This window comes from Crocodylus siamensis, chromosome 5, assembly GCF_052110815.1.
Source record: "Crocodylus siamensis isolate JL-2025a chromosome 5, ASM5211081v1, whole genome shotgun sequence".
NCBI lineage: Eukaryota > Metazoa > Chordata > Crocodylia > Crocodylidae > Crocodylus > Crocodylus siamensis.
The window spans coordinates 27,418,108-27,433,742 of NC_143399.1; positions in this window are offsets into that span (position 1 = coordinate 27,418,108).

Genomic DNA, 15,635 nt, shown 5'->3' on the forward strand with positions numbered 1-15,635 from the left:
GCAGGACACCCTAGTGCCCTGCGACAGTCAGTGATCCGAATCAACAAATCAAATCACTGTCCCTGATTTGGTCTGAATCTGAATCGAATACGGCCCGTTTTGCACGCCCATAGTGTTCTGGATAGTAGAATGCTTGTTAACACATCTTTTACTGTATCACATTTATCATTGTGCTGTCCTTTCTGCTGCACTGTTAACCTGCTTTGTCTGGCTGTTCCCTGTTTCAGCCCTCCCTGCTGGGGCTCTCCTGCTCTTAGTGCTGTCTTTATTCTTTCCTTTCCTTGTCTCTGTACCCTCTAATTTCAACTGCCGCTTGCAACACCATTCCCAACCACTACTGAACCTTTTAGAACCTTCTTATTCCAATAGTCACTTCCACTTTGAGGATTAGAAATAAAAAAAGCACAATATTAAGGCTAGGGTTTGTTATTATATATTTATTAATATAAATGCAACCTGACTTTCTGCTCCAGTTCCTAGTAAGTCATGCCAAATAGCAGAAAATATAAATGATTTTACCAACGTGTCAGTTATTTTGCTAAATTATTTTATCTCCATTAAGTGTGATTTCCTGAGCATGCTTTTGGGAAAATGTACCAAGCAAATTATACTTGCTGTCACAAGTTCTTTTCTCAGTATTTGCCAAACAAATTGACAGAATTCTAATATTATAAAAGCCTAAGTCTGTCTCTCTGTCCATAACACTTTATTTACACACTGATTGGCTGACACAAACAGCCAATCAGAGTGCTCCAAATGTAGGGGAGCACCACCATGATTCTGAAGCCATGCTAAGGACTGGACAGGGTGAGGGGAGCCAAGGCCAGGAGCACTGGCCTCGACTCCCCAGCCCTGCTCCCTGCAAGAGGCAGAACAGCAGCAGCATGGAACATTAGGTGGTGGCACTCCATCCAATCCCCTCCCCTCCACTCCCCTACATCATTCTTGACAGGCAATGGCTAGTGAGGTATAAGAGAGAATACACAGATCATAAGCAAGGCATTTTACACACAAATATTTTATATTAAAAAGAGTCAAAATAAGTTAACACAGAAGTATATAAAATAGAAAACTCCTCAACCTGAAGTTCAATGCAACACTGCCATAGAGCTCTGGGGCCAGCTCCACTAAAGTAAAGGTCAAATTTTCCATTAGCCTCAGTGAAACTGGGATTTCACCCTAAGGTCTATATAGAACTTGACTTCAAAACCCTACATTTTTCCATCTTTTTCCCAAGGAACTGCTCTTATAACCTTTGCAACTGTGTATTTGTACAAAGGGAACAGGAGGGTGAATTAAAGTTTACCTCTTCACCAATAGCTAGGTGAAGGCTAATTCTTAGTCCAACATGCTCATTTCAGTGGGCGTGTCTACACAAGATGCTTACTGCAGAGCTGACTAATTAGTTCCACAGTAAACATCTCAGCATCTACACATTCAGGGCAATTAGGCTGAAGCAAACTAATGAACTCTGCAGCAGGATAATGCTTGTAAATTTAAGTACTACCCTGCTGCAGAGTTTTTTTTACCCCACAGCTGTGCACGTATAGATGGTGACACGGCTGGCTGGGGCACGAGGGTGTTTTAGTGTTGGGGCTGCCTGCCAGCTAGCCACCTTACTGGAGCACCCTCATTCCCCAGCCAGCTCTCTGCAGCATATTCAGCTGGGATGGAAGGAGCCTCAGGCTAGCAGGCTGATCCCTGGAGACTCTTGCTAGCTGGGCTGCTCCAACCCAGCTCAACATGCTGCAGTCCCTGGCACACATTCAAATGGCACATTCCAACAGAAGTAATAAACTCTGGAGCAATAAGCACCAGAGTTTATTGCTTTGCATTCACTGCACATGTAGATACATCCATTATGTTCCATTCTAGTATTGAAAAATGAATGCAATCCCTCAATAATTTGTATGAAGAAATGGAGTTCTCCCTCTACTGATGGATAAAGAGGAAAGTGGACATCTCACTCCTCAGTTTCTCTTCAACCACTTGGCCAGAGCAAAGCATTTTCCTCTAGCTGCTTTGCCAACTTTGAATGTCTTATGCCTATTTACCCACTTTAATTTCTTCCTTTTTACCATTTTTAATTATTTTTTCTTCTTTTTTTCTAGAAAATGATGGGTTTTTCTCCTTTTTGGAGGGCTTTTGGCACTTTTCCCTATCTTCTGCTTTCTTCCTCTCCCATGTCACAGGCTGTCTAGGCGCTGTGAGTGTATCAGCCGTTAGGCTGCTGTGTTCGGGATCGAGGAGGCGAGTTGTGAGTGAAATAAAGGCAAATTTCCTTATAGCGTAGCATACAACAGTTAACAGAAAAGTTGATGTAACAAACAGATAGATAGTACAGTAATAAAGAGCTAATAGTGAATGATAACAACAGGTAGAACAACAAAGAGTTCCCACATAAGGAAGGGCCCTTGGTCAGGATTTGGTCCTCGCTCACACTGGGAGTCCAGGGTTCAGGTTTGGTACAGTGATGGTCCTTCTGTCCTGTCCTTCTAACTGGTCACTTCACATGCACATTCCTTTATGCCTTATCTTATGCTAATCTATTGGCTTTAGAGCCACTCACAATCTTGCCCTATAGCTGTTACCCTATGGGATCAAAAGGTGTTAGAAATTATCATGAAAGGTTACCGCCCAAACTCAGGTTCACCCAATAAGCAAATTACACCACATTACTTTGAGGTTTGAAATTAGCATTACCTGCCCAAGCTCAACCCCTGGTTTTTTTTATTTCTTGGATTCCTAGGAATGTGCTAATTATATTAGGTGGTCAGATCTTGTTATGGCTGACCTTTAAAAACCCTGTTAGATCAGCTAAACTTGTAGTTTGCTTATTTTGGGGGCCTATGATCAGTGCAAATGGTTAGATTCAACACTTTGGTTAAATTGTGACAGACAAATTCCACTTGCAAGCTGCAAACTTGCAAGCTTTGCATTAGCTAATTTTAACTGCTAAACATTTGCCTGGATGTCTCCAAGAGCATATATTTATTGCTCATGATAGCAACCCCTCTGGTTCAGGCTACCATACCCCCACCCTTTATTTGGCCTATGTCATAAGACCTTGTAATTTTGTGCAGGCAGGGTCTTTTAAAATTATTTCACTTGAGCTCCCTTTTTCTTAAAGTAAGATCTTGAAATCATCTCATGCCTTTTCTGATGTTTCCAGGTTTTCAAAGTTTCCCTTCTTGTGAAGGCCTTATACCTACTTCAAACACTCGCACTTGGTTCCTCTACTGTAATGGTAAAACCTGCTTACTGGATTAATACAATATCTGCCAGCTCTGAACAAGAAAGGAGAGGAATATACGTAAAACTACATGGAGAGGAATATAAAACTACACATGTATGATTTGGACAAGACCTTAGACTCTTCTGATCTGTCACCAACATATAAGATTAGCATGGCAGTTTTCTTGGCACTATCTTCCCTCCAGTGACCTTCCTTCTGTTCAACACCACACTGCTCAACACCGTGTAAGTAATAAGTAACATCCTGTTCTCTATATAATTCAAGAGTTAAAACACACGCCTTTCATCACAGAATATAGCATGGACATTATACCTTACCTGGTCAGGTATCTGTATCTCTGACAATACTGATGGAGGACTTTGAGATAAATATGTTGCTAGAAAATCTATAAGGAACTACAGTAGTGATAGCAAAATAAAGATATTTACGAATAATTTTTGTGTTGCCATCCACTAGTCCAGATATTGCTCAGGGGATAAACCAACACTAAAATGGAATCATAAGGTTTTTATGTCAACTTGAAGATAAAAAAATTAGTGATAATTAAGGAAAGTGATCTTCAATTTTTCCTTGAAAACTAGTTCTCAGTATAGAACCTGACCTTCAACAAAGCCAAAAAAGAATTGCATTTAAGCCAATATTCTTCATTTATGCCCTAAGCTCAAATATCCTTTCAAAAGCAGCTTCATACTTTGAATGTGAAATGGACTTTTTAAAGATAATTTTCATTGGACCAAGGACTGGAGAAAGTCAGATATCTTTTCATGCTTCGTGAGGTTAGAAAAATGCTTGAAGGCCTACAGTATTTTCAGTATTCAGTCTCTTAATGGTTCCAATCAAGCATGCAGAACTTCCAATAAAATTTCTCTTGGGGATATCACATAGATTTCTACCTTAGAGTTCTGAGTAGAGAAGCATAAAGCTTTTACAATGAGATTTGTATTATTAGCATTTCAATTTGCAGTTCCTTCACCAAGAGATACACAATTGATATATTCTACTTGGTCTTTCCAACTTCTCAAAATAAAAATAAGAAAGCAAATAAAAATACAAAATTTCCATTCTTGTTTCTTCCACCTATAAATTGGCATGATAGAGTGCACTTTTGAAAGAGCCACCTGAATATCACGTGAAAAATTTGCTGCAGTACAGAAAGAAAACCCCCATGAATCACACACCATGAATTATGACATGTATCATCCCTTCCTAAAACCTATACAGAAAATCTTCAAGAAACTGCAGCCCATACTAGAAGACCCAATTCTTAAAGAGATCTTCCCAGAACCACTCAGCTTTTAAATAAGCACTGAACTTCGCCAACCTCATCACCAGAAGCAAACTTCCTACGGCCCAAAACACGCCATATGGATCCAGACCATGATATGACAAATGTAAAACCTGCTAACTTACCTCCCACAATAACTACACCCCACAACAGAACCATCAACATTCCTGGATCTTACATAGGGTTACCATATTTCCAGCCACAAAAAAAGGACACCTGGGACCTGAGGGAGGGACACATAATTGTGGGATAGAGGGCAGTTATATGCCTGTGCTCTGCCTCTACCCCTCACTCCTAAGCCCCTGCCCAGCCCTGCCAGCCCCTCCCAACCCATGGCCCCTTGCCCCCAGCCCTACTCGTGCCCTGAACTCTGGAACCCTACCCCTGCCCCGCCAGCCCTGCTGGTACCTCTCACTCCCAACCTGCAGCCCCCTGACAGTGCCCCTCTCTGGATCCGCATCCCCCTGCCTCCCCACCCCTGCTGGTCCCCCTCACTCCCAACCTGCAGCCGCCTGCCCCATCAGCCCTGCTGCCCAAGCAGCCTGCATGCACGTGCACACACACACGCATGTGCACACACACAAGGTGTCTCTTTACCTGGCTTGCTGGGCCCCATGGCAGGAACACATGACCCCTGACAGCCAATCACCTTGCCCGCTACTCCCAGTCCCAAGCAGCCAGCCCTGAAGAACAGAGGGAACAGCAAAAAACCTGGATATTTTTTAAAACCTACCTGGATACAACACAGGGGGCCAAAAAAGAGGACATGTCTGGGAAAACCTGAATGTATGGTAATCCTATCTTATACCAGCACCTCCAGAAACACTGGCAATGTGTAGAGGGTGCACCCTAAGATTGGTGGTGCACCCCCTGCAAGAAGTGCTGCCAATGCTGCTGTTGGTGCCTGCGGGCAGTCGACATTTACCACCTGCCCCCAACCCCTTGAAAAAGAATGTAGAATAGAAGCAAAATGAAAGACAATTAAGTATTTTTTTTTTTGCAAAAATCTTGTTGGTCGAATAAAAGATATTATTTCTACTACAAGTCCTGCTGGACTAAATACAGACATTCGATTTATGACATATTATAACCTATCTAACATCTGTCACCCCAGGTAACCTCTCTACTATTTACCAGCCACATTCTTATCATTCCCCCTTCCCCCAGCTGTCTCACTCACTGACTACTTTAATTTGCATTTTCACTGACTGGCTTTCTCGTATGTATACTAGTCTCTGGCTTCTTTTCTATTACATCCACAGACCAACTGCAGATGTTTCCTCAGCCTGATGAAGGGTATTTGTACCCAAACATTTGCAAAGAAGAATTTTTCCAACTATTTTTGTTAGTTTAATAAAATATATTGGATTTAGCCAAAGAACCCGATCTGCCACAAGAACTAAAACTTTCTGCAAAAAAAAAAAAAGACAATTAAAAGTGATATAAACACTACTCCACTGTTTCAGCAAGCAATACCTATGGAAAGAAAGCCAGTCAGAAGACAGAATTTCCTACTGCCCAAAATAAGACTTATTCACTTGACATATTTAACAGTTTTTTTTTCATTCAAGCAAAGACTAACTATAAAATGTAATACAGTATTTTGAGAAACACTGCATTCCACAAAATAAGAAATATAAAAAATTCAGCTTATTTAGGGGTATACAGTACTTTCAGTTACTTTGAATCTAGAAAACCGTAAGAAAAAGAAACCAGACGGAGAAAAGCAAGAAGTACTCAAAGTCAGAGTCAAACAAGAACAGAACAGAGATACTGAGACAAACAGCAAAACTAGGAAAGTGCCCAGCATTTACTATAGAGATACAATAAATGCAATGGCAACATATTGAAAATATATGTGTGTGTCAGGAGAGTCTGAACACCATGGACAAACAGAATGAAAAATTAATCTGAGCTAATGGATGCTCTTACAACAGAAGATGAATGGACTGTTAACCAGAAAGCAAATGGGACCTTCAGTACTTTCAAGCTGGACATTAGTGCAAGTCAGTGCCAGAACCAGTGTTATTAGCCCCAAACAAGGCTATAGGTAATAGAAGGAAAACTGTAAATCAATGGTAAGCCTATTCTTACTAAAGGAATATGTGAAATACATATAAATAACAAGCTGGAAAAAATCTGTTTTTACAGGCTATTTTCACTTCCTTGAGATAGTTTTACTAGGAGAAACTACAGCTAAGTAGATGATCATGTATGCCAAGGCTATTTTCACTTGACCTAGCAATTGCGTGACCTAGCAATGTCTGAAAATGAGCTGCAGTTTAGCAGGCCTCAGTTTATTGACCCAACACCTGTGGGAGAAGGCCCGGCCAACCCCGACCCAAATATGGGGGAGGGGGCATGGCCCTGCTGTGACCAGCAATGTGGGGCATAGGGTTTGGGAATTGGTGGTGGGAGGGAGACTGTATTAATGGCCACTGCTTTCCTGCCACCAAGTTGCCTGCCACCATGGGGAGCCATGTGGTCCAGATGCAATAGCACTGTGAGTCACATTTGGCCCATGGGCTAGAAGTTGAGCACCCCTGCTATAGCATATTTGGACTATTTAATTTAAGGTCTTCCTTTATAATGTCTCCTTTCAGGTGTTGTGCTCTCTTTAATTGGATGTCATCACCGATTTTGCTAGACATGTTGAATCCTTCCTTTACTTTGCTGACTAGTTGTTCCATTTTCAAAGGTTTATTCTACAGTCTCTAAGAAAGTGTTTTGGGGCCTTTTGCTTTGGCCAAGAGGGAGAAGTTTGGTTAAAGCCCTTTGAAAATGGCCAAGGCTGGCAACAATATAAAAACACTAGCCCCATCATCCCTAATCCAATGGACTAGGAGAAAATCATATTAAAATAATAAAGTAGCCACTGAAAATGTCTGCAGATTTGGACTCTTCCATACTAAACTATTACATTACAAGATAACACCAATTAACCAGGGTTTGTTATCTCCAGCCATTTTGTTCAGCAGAAAACTAAGAACATCCCTTGCATGAGAAACTGGTATCAGAGGAATTGAGGAGCTGCAGATTTCCAGAGGTAGATAAAACTAATTAATATACAGATGTATGATTTGGGCTAGGGAAACTGACACCATTTACTGAACATGATATAGAGCACATATAAGATGGAAATAAATGACTGCCAACAGAAAAGGTGTCCTGCAGTCTCAGGCATTTTCCACCCCAGATGCACATATAGCAAGGAGGAACAGGTGACACCTTCTTAATCATTCAAAAGGAAGGGAGAAAAGAGGCAGAGTTTTCTGTTTTTCTGGGGAAAGTTTCAGTTAGGCAGCAGCCACACTTTTAAGACAACCAAGCTTCAAGATAGAACCCTGCCTAAACAAATGAATTTATTAACAATAATGCTACTGATATTTCAAGAGAGACAGTCCAAGTAATAGTGAAAAATATCTGAGAGATTAATTAAGCATAAGTGTAGTTGTTAGGTTTTTGGAATAAGAATTTGAAATGGTATATTACCTACAAGTTGCTTATAAAATGCTATGATTATTCAAATTTCGATGGAAAAGGCAGATGTGATATAGGAAATTGTTACTTTAAGAAGTTTAGTTTCCCAGATAAAGAAAATCGCAAGCAGGGGATGTGCAGAAACATATGCTCTGTTAAACAGTGCATATAGGTTTTGGCTATGTAGTTGAAGCTTTGGATCAAAAACAGTGCTGCAGCAGTCTGGAAGAGGGAGTATGAATTAAAAGGAGAGGAAAAAGTCTCTGCTGTGGTAGAGATGAGTACCCATGAGTGATATCCCATCTTTATAAGCAATAAAAATTATGAGTGAAGAAGCTCTTCCTAGTCACACCTAATCCATTTGTCTTTCTTCATGAACTGCTTTGTAGTGCATCCCAGTGCATACTGAATCCTGCTTCTTCCTGTGTATTCTAGATAAGACAGGTAAAGTGACTGTCTGTGGAGCCTGTGAACCTCTGCCTTACATGATGATCTGAGATAAAGATCACAGAAAATATAAAAGCTTATGCACCAACAAGACATATATGAAACCTTCTGTGGTGACAGTGTGACACTGTCTGTGAGATGGTTAACAGGATAGCAGGGTAAGATCACAAAAACAATTGATTTTTTTAAAGAAAGCCAGATTCTGACTTGGAGATGTGTTCCTCATAGAATGTGTACTTGTAATCTTCCTTTGAGATTATAAAAGCACAAACCAAGATCATAGTTCTGCATCTGAGAGAAAAGGCTGTAACCTTCTACCCAGAAAAAAATGTGCTTTCATGTGACCACGTAGCATGAGAAAGAAACTACAGACAACAAAAATTAAAAATAATACAAACGTTGTATACAAAGTTAAAGTTTATTATGGTTAATGTGAAAAGTAAAGGAATAGTTCTAACTTTTAAATTGCTTTGTTCCCACTAGTTGCACAAACTGAGTAGCAGTAACATCTGACTTGGTTTGTACATTATTGTACATAATTAACAAATGTATAATATAATCATATATGCAGTCTAACATTTGAGTCAACTGAAATTATCTAAAAAAAACACTTGTATTCATTCCTATGTAGTAGATGTGAACATTTTGAGTTCCTTAAAAGAACTGCAATTTTATCTGGTATTGATACATAACTAGATGTTTCCACCTTTAATGACGCTGAAAAGTAATATGGATTGCAATGTATCAGGTCAAGTAAGAGTGACAGAACCCAGCCACTAATGTATTAGACAACATTTTTCCTTTTTACTTAGCACTTTCTTCTATTACTTGCTTTTGTTTTCTTAATAGTGAAGATCTAGGAAAGAGTTTATGTAGTACTTTTCAGCTTATTAATTGCCACTTGTGTGAAAGAGAATTAGAGTTATTGAATCATTTTTATTAGCAATTTAATTTTTTTCTCTCATTTCTCATAATTTCATTTTTCCCTTTCTAAAATTAATTCTCTTCTAGTATTTAATGGATATTTCAGTAATATTTGAAAACATATATGCATATCTGCATACATGCACACATACCATATTCATTCTAATTTAATCTAGTGAGTTTCCAATGTATCTGTCTATGTAATATTATAAGGAATTCCTACCCAGTATTTTAAAAAATAATAAATCATCCTGTAAGGATTAGTTAACCTGCGTTAATCTTCTCTGCGAACACTTTTATTTGGAATTAAAGTGACCTCTATTCTATTTAGTTTAGTCCACATCCAAGGTGAATTAAGCTAAATCAAATCAAGACTACTGTAATTCTGAATTAAAATGTGCACATAGTTTAATAAAGTTTAATTCACTTAAAATTCACACTTGTGTAGACAGGCCTTAGCAGAGAGAGGTTTCCTTAAGAACTAATTTAGTATTATGATTAAATCACCCTTCTATAAAAGGTAAGTGGGGCAGAGTCTGAGTTTGGCCACAGCCTGGGCATACACACATTGCTATAATTTATATAGTCCCCCAAAGTAGGCCAAGTATTCTACAGACAAGTCTCCTGTCTTGAAAATCTCATAGTCTAAGGCCTTTATTCTAAAATCACATGCATAACTTTGAATATACAAGGAGCAGTCATATTGAAATCAATGGAACTACAGGCAAGCTTAAGTTTGCAAGACTGGAACCTAATGTTAGACATGATTCAACGAATAGGGTAACAAATATTGGGAAATAGATTGCTGTAGGGAGAACAATGGTCATGAGCTATATCCATACCACCCACTTGTAGCACCAAGTAGTGCCACAGTGAGACATGCTGTGCTGAAATGCACACACGCAGAGCAAAAAGTTATACTGAGACAAGTTGCATAGAGCAAGTGCACCATGTACAGCATTGCCTAGGACCATAATTGCTAGCAAGCCAAACTGGCAAAAGTCCAAAGGAGGACCTGTGATATGAAGAACAGATGGTGGAAAGACAAGGCAAAGGAGATTCAACATCTTGCTGATGTCTACTGTCGCAGGGCACTAAGCAATGTCTGTGAGTGTGCCGCTTTGGAGCCAGCAGAGCAGTTCCCCCCATGCTTGTCTGTGCATGCAGCGGTGGGAGCCATCCTCCCCGCATCCCCGTGCCCCGCAAATGAGTTGCTCACAGCTCCATCCCATGCCCCACACTGGCTGAGCAGCGCCTGTTAGCGCCCCTTCGCTTCAGCACCCAGGGCAGTCATCCTGTTTGCTCCCACCTTGTTACGGCAGTGTCTTCCCTCTCCCTTCCTCCTCCTATGATGGGATAAAGTGCCAAAGAGAATCTGTGGTGTGAGGAATAGACAATGATTTTGAAGAGAAGTATTTTTTGTCAAAACTAAAATATAAACAACAGCCAAACTTCTATCTCTTCCATTTAGCAGTCTGATTTATTTTTAATTACTGTCCAACATAAATGCTGATTTAAGTAGTGCTCTGCAGTACAAATGATAAGAGAACTATTTTTGTTCTGTTTATAAGAGGAAAAAATACCAAGTGTTGTTTTTAATATTCTACTTGGACTCACCTCATTTCTGAATTTAAATACAGATTTCTTTTTAAAATATAAAAAGCAATTCTAATACCTAGTGTAGAACTTTTAGATTAAGGGCTTCTGTTTCCCTAACAGCTTGCTGCAGAGCTCAATATTTTTCCATTAGTAGCTAGTGAGCAGTGCTCCACAGGCTCTGCCAGCTCCAGCGAACTGCTCCGCTCTCCAGCCCTGATGCCACGTGCCTCCTCACTCCCGTGCCAGCCCCCAGCCCCTGCCCCCACTACAGTTTTCATCTGTAGTGCTAATCAGCGTAGCACTACCGAGCCTATAAGCATGGAGAACCTTGCATTTTTCAGTGTTGAACGCCATGGGGTTCTCATCCACCCATTTCATAAGTCTGTCCAGATCTGCCTGGATCACCCTCCTGTCCTCGGGTGTGGATGCTTTACCCCAGAGTTTGGTGTCATCAGCGAACTTGGCCAGTCCACTTCTGACACCAATGTCCGCATCACTGATGAAGATGTTAAACAGTATAGGCCCTAGGACAGAGCCTTGTGGGACCCCACTGGTCACAGCACACCATGACGATTGACTCCCATTGACTGCCACCTTCTGGGTCCTACCGCAGAGCCAGTTCCCCAGTCAGCAGATCGTGGTGACGTCAATGCCACAGTTAGCCAGTTTAGCCAAGAGGTGATTGTGGGATACCAGATCGAAGGCTTTTTTAAAGTTGAGGTTTACGATGTCAATCTCTTCCCCCTTGTCCAGGTGATAAGTCACCTGGTCAGAAAAAGAAATGAGATTGCTCAAGCAAGACCTACCCGCAACAAACCCATGCTGGGTATCTCTCAGGATATTGCCTTCACCTAGTCTGTTAAGGATGGCCTCCTTGATAATCAACCAAAGACTGCGGCGCTGGTGTCATCAGGAAGGCTTTGGCTTAGTCAACCAAAGACTGCGGCCCTGGTGTCATCGGGAAGGCTTTGGCTTCCATGACCACAGCGCGCTCTTTGGCGAGAGAGGCAGTGAACTGCTGGGAAGAGATGGCCTCCACCTCTCTCCCCTGGGGAGGAGGTTCTTTTCAGCCAGACTGGCTGACCTGCTCCACCAAGCTTTAAACTAAGCCTGTTGGGGGAGGAGGGGACTACCACCATTGCTGGCCCACTGAGCAACCCTTGCAAAGCCAGCAGACCAAGGCACTTAAGGGAGCCCACCTTTGCTTCAGCCCTGGTACAATCTGTGGGCAAGGCAAGAGCCCCCAAGGGGACACTTGCCTGCCTGTACACAAATGCCAGGAGCTTGGGGAATAAGCAGGAGGAGCTCGTCCTCCTGTTCAATGCAAATAATTAGGATGTCATAGGGATAATGGGACCTGGTGGACTCCACACATGACTGGACCTCGGGTATAGAGGGCTATACCCTGTACAGGAGGGATCGTAGATAAAAAAGGGGCAGAGGTGTAGCTCTCTATGTTAAGGAAAGCTACATGTCCCTGCAAGCTGATCTTGGCAACCAGGGCGGACTGGAGACCCTCAGGATTAAAATCCATGGGGAACACGGCACAGGCAACACAACGGTGGGAGTCTACTACAGACCTCCCACCCAAAGTCCTGAGCTTAACCAGGAGTTCGCCTGGGAACTGGCTGAGGCCGCATGCTCCAGGACCTTGGTTGTCATGGGTGACTTCAATTACCCAGACATCTCGTGGGAAGATCACTCAGCAAAATCCGAGCAGTTGCAAAGCTTCCTCTCGTGCGTGGATGACCTCTACCTGACTCAAGAAATTTATGGGCCAACGAGAGGCAAAGCACTGCTCGATCTGGTACTGGATACTGGGGATGACCTAATCGGCAACCTAGTGATCAAAGGGAAGCTGGGTGACAGCAACCACGAGCTGATCACCTTCACCATCTGCCATAAAGCTGGCAAGTCAGTCAGCAACACAGAAGTCCTTGACTTCAGAAAAGCCGACTTTGACAAGCTCTGAAGACTTTTCAGTGAGGCCCTAAGGGACCATGACCCGAGGGAGAGGGAAGTTCAAGAAGAGTGGTTGCTCCTCAAGGGAGCAATCCTCAATGCACAAGCTAAGTCTATTCCATCTCGGAGGAAAGGCAGCAAGAGGGCACAGCACACCCCTGGCTCTCCAGGGACCTAGCAGATCTCCTGAGGCTAAAAAGAAAGGCTTACAAAGGATGGAGGACGGGACTTACCTCCAAGGAGGATTATTCTGCACTGGTCCGGTCCTGCAGGAGCAAACCAGGAAAGCCAAGGCTGCAACTGAACTCCAACTAGCTTTGAGCATCAAGGACAATAAAAAGTCCTTTTTCAGATATGTGGGGAGCCGGAGGAAAAGCAAGGGCAACATTGGACCCCTGCTGAACCAGATGGGGCAACTGACGCCCAGGAAAAAGCCAAGCTATTAAGTGGGTATTTTGCGTCGGTCTTTCATCAGTCCCGTGGGACGCCCATGCCCGCTAACGGGACAGGGAGGTCTGGGTGAGGGAGATCCCTGGCCCTCCATTAATGCTGACCTCATGAAGGAACATCTTGAGAAGCTGGATACCTTGAAGTCTGCCAGCCCTGACAATCTGCACCCCAGGGTACTCAAGGAGCTGGCGAGCATCATAGCCCAGCCCCTGGCACGGATCTTTAAAAACTCCTGGCGCTCTGGTGTAGTGCCCGAAGACTGGAAGGCCAATGTGGTGCCTATCTTCAAGAAAGGGAGGAAAGTGGATTCGGCTAACTATAGGCCCATCAGCCTGACTTCTATCCCAGGGAAGATCTTAGAAAAATTTATTAAAGAGGCCATCCTTAATGGACTGACTGACGCCAACATCCTAAGGGACAGCCCGCACGGGTTTGTTGTGGGTAGGTCTTGCTTGACCAATCTCATTTCCTTCTATGACCAGGTGACCTATCACCTGGACAAGGGAGAAGAGATTGATGTCATATATCTTGACTTGAAAAAAGCCTTCGATCTGGTATCCCATGATCGCCTCTTGGCAAAACTGGCCAATTGTGGTCTTGGGTCCACCATCCGCTGGCCGGGAAATTGGCTCCATGGTCAGACCCAGAGGGTAGTAATTGATGGAAGTCACTCATCATGGTGTCCTGTGACCAGTGGGGTCCCTCAGGGCTCTGTCCTTGGACCCATATTGTTCAACATCTTCATTAATGATGTGGACACTGGAATCAGGAGCGGACTGGCCAAGTTCGCTGATGACCCCAAACTTTGGGGCAAAGCATCCATGCCAGAAGATAGGCGGGTGATCCAGACTGACCTGGACAGGCTCAGCAAATGGGCAGAAAAGAACCTGATGGTGTTTAGCACTGAAAAATGCAAGGTTCTCCACCTTGGGGAAAAAAACCCTGCAGCATCCTTATAGGCTCGGCAGTGCTACGCTGGCTAGCACTATGGAAGAAAGAGACTTGGGGGTTCATCACAAGATGAACATGAGCCTGCAATGCGATGCTGCACCTAGTAAGGCAACCAAAACCCTAGCTTGCATCCATAGATGCTTCTCAAGCAAATCCCAGGATGTCCTTCTCCCCCTATACTCGGCCTTGGTGAGGCCGCAGCTGGAGTATTGCATCCAGTTTTGGGCTCCACAATTTAAAAAGGATGTAGAGAAGCTTGAGAGAGTCCAGAGAAGAGCCACGCACACGATCAGAGGTCAGGAAAACAGACCTTACAATGACAGGCTGAGAGCCATGGGGCTCTTTAGCCTGGAAAAGCGCAGGCTCAGGGGTGATCTGATGGCCAGCTATAAGTTTATCAAGGGTGACCACCAGGATCTGGGGGAACGTTTGTTCACCAAAGCGCCCCAAGGGATGATGAGGTTGAGCGGTTATAAACTACTGCGAGACCGTTTCAGGCTGGACATAAGGAAGAATTTCTTTACTGTGAGAGCCCCCAAGGTCTGGAACAGCCTGCCATCGGAGGTGGTTCAAGCACTTACACTGAACACCTTCAAGAGCAAATTGGATGCTTATCTTGCTGGGATCCTATGACCCCAGCTGACTTCCTGCCCTTTGGGCAGGGGGCTGGACTCAATGATCTTCCAAGGTCCCTTCCAGCCCTAATGTCTATGAAATCTATGAAATCTATAATCTTTTCCAAGACCTATCCCAGGATAGAGGTCAGGCTAATGGGCCTGTAGTTTGCCAGATCTACTTTCCTCCCTTTCTTGAAGATAGGCACCACATTGGCCCTCTTCCAATCATTGGGCACTTCAGCAAAGCGCCAAGAGCTCTCAAAGATCCGTGCCAGGAGCTGAGCTATGATGCTCGGCAGCTCCCTGAATACCCTCGCATGTAACCCACCAGGGCCGGCTGACTTGAAGGTATCCAGCCTGTCGAGGTGTTCCTTCACAAGGTCAGCTTCGATGGACGGCAAGGAATCTCCCTTGCCCAGCCCTCCCTGACCCATAGTGGGCAGGGCCGTCCCATGGGGCTGTTGAAAAACTGGCACAAAGTACCCATTTAGAAAGTTCACTTTTTCCTCGGCATCAGTTGTCAGTTGCCCCATCTGGTTTAGCAGGGGTCCAATGTTGCCCTTGCTCTTCGTCCCGCTCCCCACATATCTAAAAAAGGACTTTTCATTGTCCGTGATGTTTGTAGCTAGCTGGAGTTCCATTGCAGCCTTGGCTTTCCTGATTT